The sequence below is a fragment of the Leptodactylus fuscus genome, chromosome 10, assembly GCF_031893055.1.
Source record: "Leptodactylus fuscus isolate aLepFus1 chromosome 10, aLepFus1.hap2, whole genome shotgun sequence".
Classification (NCBI taxonomy): Eukaryota; Metazoa; Chordata; class Amphibia; order Anura; family Leptodactylidae; genus Leptodactylus; species Leptodactylus fuscus.
The window spans coordinates 8957126-8963520 of NC_134274.1; positions in this window are offsets into that span (position 1 = coordinate 8957126).

Genomic DNA, 6395 nt, shown 5'->3' on the forward strand with positions numbered 1-6395 from the left:
CAAATCATCAACATTATAGGGATCCTATCAGTCAGGCACAATTTTTTGTAGGCCCCAGCACTCATGCAGACAGCATTGGGGCTTCCCCAATACTGCAAGAGAACTCTTTCCAGAGCTGCCTCCTCTTCTTCAGTGGCGTCATCTTCAGCCTCTTCTTCCGGCGATGGCTCGTAACTTCTAAGGCCTCAGGCAGAGCGGACTGCGCATGCCCACAGGCCATGAGAAAATGGCCATTTGCACAGTATTGTAAGCGGCCATTTTCTCGTGGCCTGTGGGAATGCGCAGTCTGCTCTGCCCGAAGCCTTAGAAGTTACAAGCCATCGCTGGAAGAAGAGGCTGAAGATGATGCTGCTGAAGAAGAGGAGGCAGCGCTAGAGAGAGTTCTCTCGCAGCATTGGGGACGCCCCCTGTGCTGCGGAAGAACTCATTTACATACCGACAAGAACCGGGATTGTAGGCGAACCGTGGCGCGGAGAAGACGACGAAAGGTAGGAGACAAATAGCCTTTCTTAAGGCTATTGTGACATGGTACCTACAAAAAATTGTATCTGACTGATAGGATCCCTTTAATTGTAATCGAGGTAAAATGCCTGAGTAATCGCGATTACTATCATAAATACACAGCCATAACCAAGCACACAGTACGTTTGTCTGAATATGCACTAAGCCTTCCTTTTTAGGGCTAGTTCACACGTGGGCAAAGGGGCGGATTTTGACAGCGGATTTCGCTTCAAAATCCGCCCCTTTACAATGGTGGTCTATGTAGACCGCCGGGCTTTTTTTCCCGCTAGCGGAGAAAAGAAGCGACCTGCCCTATCCTCAGGCGGAAGCCGCGCGGCTTCCGCCTCCAGCAGCTCCCTCCTATGTCGGCTCATTCATTTGAGCCGACAGCGGAGGGGAAAGCCGCGACCGCGATGGTCGCGGCAGGCGGGTTTTGACAAGAGAGAGACGCGGCTCACCGCGGCTCTCTCGGTGTCAAAACCCACGCGGGCAGTTCACGTGTGAACTGACCCTTAAGCTGAATTCAGTAACACATTTGACTTAGGATATGGTTAGCATAAAAAACAAAAAAACAAAAAACTAAACAAAAAAGTCTATTTTTACAACCAAACTAGCATATTACTACAACTTAAATGGAAAGGTGTACATTGTAATAAGCCTCTATCCAACATGACATGCCTGATAATAGAATGGTGTATTCTAGACTCAGTTACATAGGGCAGACAAGCAAAAAAGCAGATTTATTTTAGATTCACAACCATTTGAGCACGGTTGGATAATTTTTACATGTATGTGTAATGTAAGATTAAGAACATAGTTTCTCACACTGAAGATATGCTGGATCCTGCTTCCTGGACATTATCAACAACAGATGTAGCTCTAGATAAATCAACCTTAATATGGATCATAATTTACAAAAAGGATATTAATACCTGCCAAAAACTTTCTTGCAGCACAGTCAAAATTGATAGAGAAGACTCCAAATCATACATGATCCCTGTGGACCAGACCTACTGATCCTGAATGCCTGTGCCACATGTGGATCCCAGAGACATTATCTTGGAAAAACTAATCCAGGCTATACCAGAGCATGTACTGTGAGATGCTCACCCCTACGTAACAGGGAAGATTTACTATACAAGATGTGACAGAATTCTGGTGCAACAAGCCATGTACTTCATCAACTTATTAAGTGTTTTACACTGTTCAGATAGGTTCATAACTTGTACGAAAAGTGCCTAAGCTTAGATGTGACATCATGCACCAAATTTTGGCCTCTTTCTGCTGTAAACAAACCTGTAACCCCTTCACACAAAATGATGTACATGTACATCATGTCGCAGGAGGGGCTGTATGAGCCCTCTCTATACACAGAGGATGCCGGTACTGATCGTGGCTGTTAACACTTAAGATGCAGCGGCAAAAAAAAAAAAAAAAAAAAAAGGCTCTTAAAATATGAGAAGTTAAAAACAGATATACAAAAACGAACGTTGGCTTTGTCCTGAAGAAGCTAAACAGGTATCCCAGAACTATAATATAGATCACCTCTCTTTTGGACAGGACATCAATATGAGATGGGGTGGAGTCCGAAAACTGGAACCCACACTGATCATCTGACTGAAGGCGTCCAAGTGTTTAGAAAAGTGCTACAGCCTTTTCATTGCTTACCAAGCACAGTGCTGTAAACTATACAGTGGCTGTGCTTGATATCGAAGCCGAGCTCCATTCATTTCAATGGGAATGAACTGCAGCATGGCGACGTGACCAAAAGGAGTGATGTCAGTGGCCTGAGAAATGGAAGTGGATCTTGCCCAAGCGTCACAAGCTCTTCAGGTAACACACTTTACCCATTAATAATCAATAAGATAATAAAAACCCTCTAGAGTAGGTCACACGGACTCTTTTGGACCTGTTTTTGAGGATTTTCTGCCTAAAACTGGTTCCAAAAATGCCTGAAATGCTCTCCCACTGATTTCAATGACATTGAGCCATCTTTTTTTTCAGCACTGTTTTTTCCAACTATGTGAAAAAAAAAAAAAGAAGAGTCTTATCCAATCTTGACAGGAAAAAAAACAAAAAAAAACAAAACAACTCTTTAGTGGGCAGAGCTATTCTGGATACTACAGGACAGTGTGGAGTTACACAGAAAGAGTAAGCTGTTGGGAACGGAGACTGATGGCAGGTAAGAAGGAGAGGAGAGACACCGTGTGTGAGCAAGAGGGGGGAATCGGGGGCAGTTAAAGTGAAGGCAGATGAAAGGGGCAATTAAACTTAGGACAGATCGAGAAATGGACATTAAACTGGGGGGCAGATGGAGAGTGACATTACACTGGGGAGCGACTGAATGAGGACTTTAAACTGTGGGGGGTAGCTGGAGGGGGACATGTCTGCCTCTAGTTACCCCCAGTTTAATGTTCCTCACAAATTTCCTTGGGGCACAAGGAGAAGGACTTAATACTGTGGGGCAATTGGAGGGGAACATTATAATGTGGGGGCATATAATGTTAGGCAATTCCACAGACTCTAATGGGATCTGTCAAGTTTATCATTGTTACCTGACGCCACAAACATCACAAGGAGGTCAATGGAGATGGAAACCTTATCTACGTTTCTAGTTAAAAAAATGTTCAAAGAGAATAACAGATAACTGTCAGACTAGGATGTTCATTCTGTGCAGTTGCACTGTAAGGACTGGTTATTTTATGTACGTTTTTGCATCCATTAAACAGATTAGCTAAACAGATGTTAAAGTTATGATGTGAACGGCCTCTACAATGAAGAGAGACTGCTATGTGTTACTGGTTATCACAATCATGTGAATGTAGGATTAGTGCTCACAAGGGTCCTGGTATATCACAATTTATGGGTACAACATTACTGGGGGTGGGGACCCAAGGATTTATTCCGTATTTCAAGACTTTAAGGAATTTTCTCTAACATGAGGGAAAACTGGTTTCTACCTCATGGGGTTTTTGCCTCCTTCAGGAGAACAGGCTAAAGTGGATGGACTTGTTTTGTTTTTTTCTTAGCTTTCCAAATTATACTACCATGTAAATGAGTGGTCAATCAGATAAGGAACAGACAGGGCCTAATAAAGCACATGCATAAGTAGTCAGCTGACAAGCCAACCATGTTAAGGCCTTAATCACTGGTCAGTGTTTTGCATCAACGATTGTAATCCAAAACCAGAAGCTGAGACTACAAAGATGTAAAGTATAAAGGGAAGATTCACACCTGTTCTGTGTTTAGGACCCATTTGGACAGTCATTAATGCAAATCACTGCAGTGTAAATAAGGACCAAGTCACACATTGTATACACCCAGCTAACCCACTGCACAGTAAGAAAGTAGTGGATAAAAATGAATAAAATTTGAATGGGCTTGAAAAGTCTCCGGCCGAGTGCGCCTGTGAGCGTTTTATGTGCTCCGCGGCGAGACTTGCAGTACAATGTATGCAAAAGACGGAAACCTGAAAACGGAGTTCAGGCACTGGTATACTGTGGGTTTACCCTGAGAGAGTTCAACCTTGAAAAAGAACAGAGACAATAATTGTAGCAGGGGTGCTAGCACAAAAACTAATCACCAGAACTTTTTGCGGCGGTTTCTGTAGGGAAAGCACAATATTACATTTTCATCCTGGAATTAAACAGCAAGTTCCCAGTGTGATCCTAGCCTGAGGCGTATTCACACTGTGCTTGTGGTGTACAGCGGAGATAAACATGAGGATTTCCAACTATTTTTTTTTTTTTTGCAGGTCCTGGTATTTTCCAATTGAAAAAAAAAACTACTTGTAGAACTGAACGGTATGGTCTAAAAGAATTTAGAAATCCATATATGCCTCAATAACCCAACACTGCTGTCACCTGACGGGCCTCTAGCTCCTGGTCCAGCGATGCCGTGCTGACAAAGGGACATGTGACTGTAGTGGGTTACCAATACGGCGGGTTACCAATACGGCCAGTGATCGGGAGAGCAGTCATGTCATCACTGGACCAGTAGGTACAAAACCCATCACCGGATTAAGCAGCACAAATTTTTAGAATATTTCGAGCAGTTTTAGTTGTGTTTTAAGTTGGAAAAACCATTTTTGGCTGAGACCGCACAGGGCAGAAATGCAGCTTCTTTTGTTGCTTTTTTTTTTTTTTTTTTTTGAGCCAAAGCCAGGAGTGGCTTGATCAGAAGATAGAAATATAAATACTTCCTAGATATTTCCTGTTCCTTCAGTAGCCACTAATTGGTTTAGCGGAGGCTACAGAAGGAACATGAAATATCTAAAAAGAATTTACGTTTCTCCCTTCTGATTAATCCACACCTGGCTTTGGCTCAACTAATGGCAGCAAAATCTGCAACAAAAGATGCAGCTTTTCTGCAACGTGTGGCCTTAACCTTACACAAGGTCCACACTATTGTTGGCTGTTGTTTTAGTTCTCAGGATAGCTATTTCTCTAAAATAGCAGTTGCAGCATTTTGTACTCTCCACAATTTGGAGACCCCTTTAGGTATACACCTCTTCTGTATTCAAACTCTCCTTCCTCATGGTTCCTGTCTTGTATAAAAATACAACTGGAAAACATAATGGTTACATACGGAGCGTATTGATTATAATGGGTTCAGATGGCTGCCCATTGCTTTTAAACTGAATGGGGCTATATGGTACTGTTAATCTACTTACCAGTCCCCAGTTATTACAACTGTGGAACCAGAGAGTTCAGACCATATCAGGACTCTCAGCTCATATGATCCAAAAGGGCCTTTAGCCTCTGAGAAGGTTCTGCTTCCCAACTGCTCCGCCCTTTCCTCCACCAAACTCATGGGTAATTATGAGTGATCAGGTGAGGAGTGGGCGGCGTGACCCCAGAGGCTGATGGCTGCTTTGGATCACATGTTCTGAGGGTCATGAAATGGCTAGAACCCTCGGGTCCATCAGCCGGAATAAACCGAGAAAGGTAAGTAAGTTAATAGTCCCACGACAAACCCTTAACAGCTGCAAACTTTAGTCATGACTCCCATTGTGTGACCAAAGGTTGCGCTGGTGCCTTGCAACTCTCTAACGTAAATGATTGAAACTGCATTGTGACCCCAGGGTCCTACAACTAGTCCCAAAATGTTTGAGCAATATTGAATTTTTTTTATTTTTTCTTAGACTTGAAATCACAGTTGCAGCACACTAGGAGCCACATTAGTTAGACATTTGTTCAGCAACTTTCGGTCACATGATGGGAGTCATGGTTAAACTTGTTCAGTAGTAGATTATATTCACACTTGTACACATGGCTATTTTGTCCATTGGACTCCATTATAATCAATAGGGTCCATCAGGCTCTATATGTAACTGCTATTTTACTGTTCCGCTTGTCCATTGTTCTAGTGTGAACCTAACTTGAGGATGTAGCCGCACACTTGCAAAAAAAAAACAGCATTTTGGCCACGGCAAAAACACGGCTGCAAAAAACATAGCATTTTACATTACCTGCAAAATGGAGGAGATTCTGGCTAAGCCCATCCACACTCTTCAGGGAAAAAAAAAACCACAATGGAAAAGCTACGATGAACTTATAGCAAGTCCTTTATACTTAAGGATACGCTGGCGTTTTCCATATAGGTGTAATATGGGCTGAGAGTCCACAGAGGAAAACTCTACAGACTTTGTAAAAAATGGGGCGGGAAAAAAAAAAATCATTAAAGTTCTCACCACGGTCCTTTCAGTGTTTTAGGCCCATGGCCTTTACTAAGGGAGCCTTCACACAGAGTATACGCTCTGCTTATTCTGAACAGAAAACTTGTTCAGAATGAGTACATAAAAACCAGATCCCATTGACTTCTATGGGTGGCAGCATACGCGCGTATCACATTGAAAGCAATATGGGGGGAGGGGGGGCTGTGTGTGTGTGTAT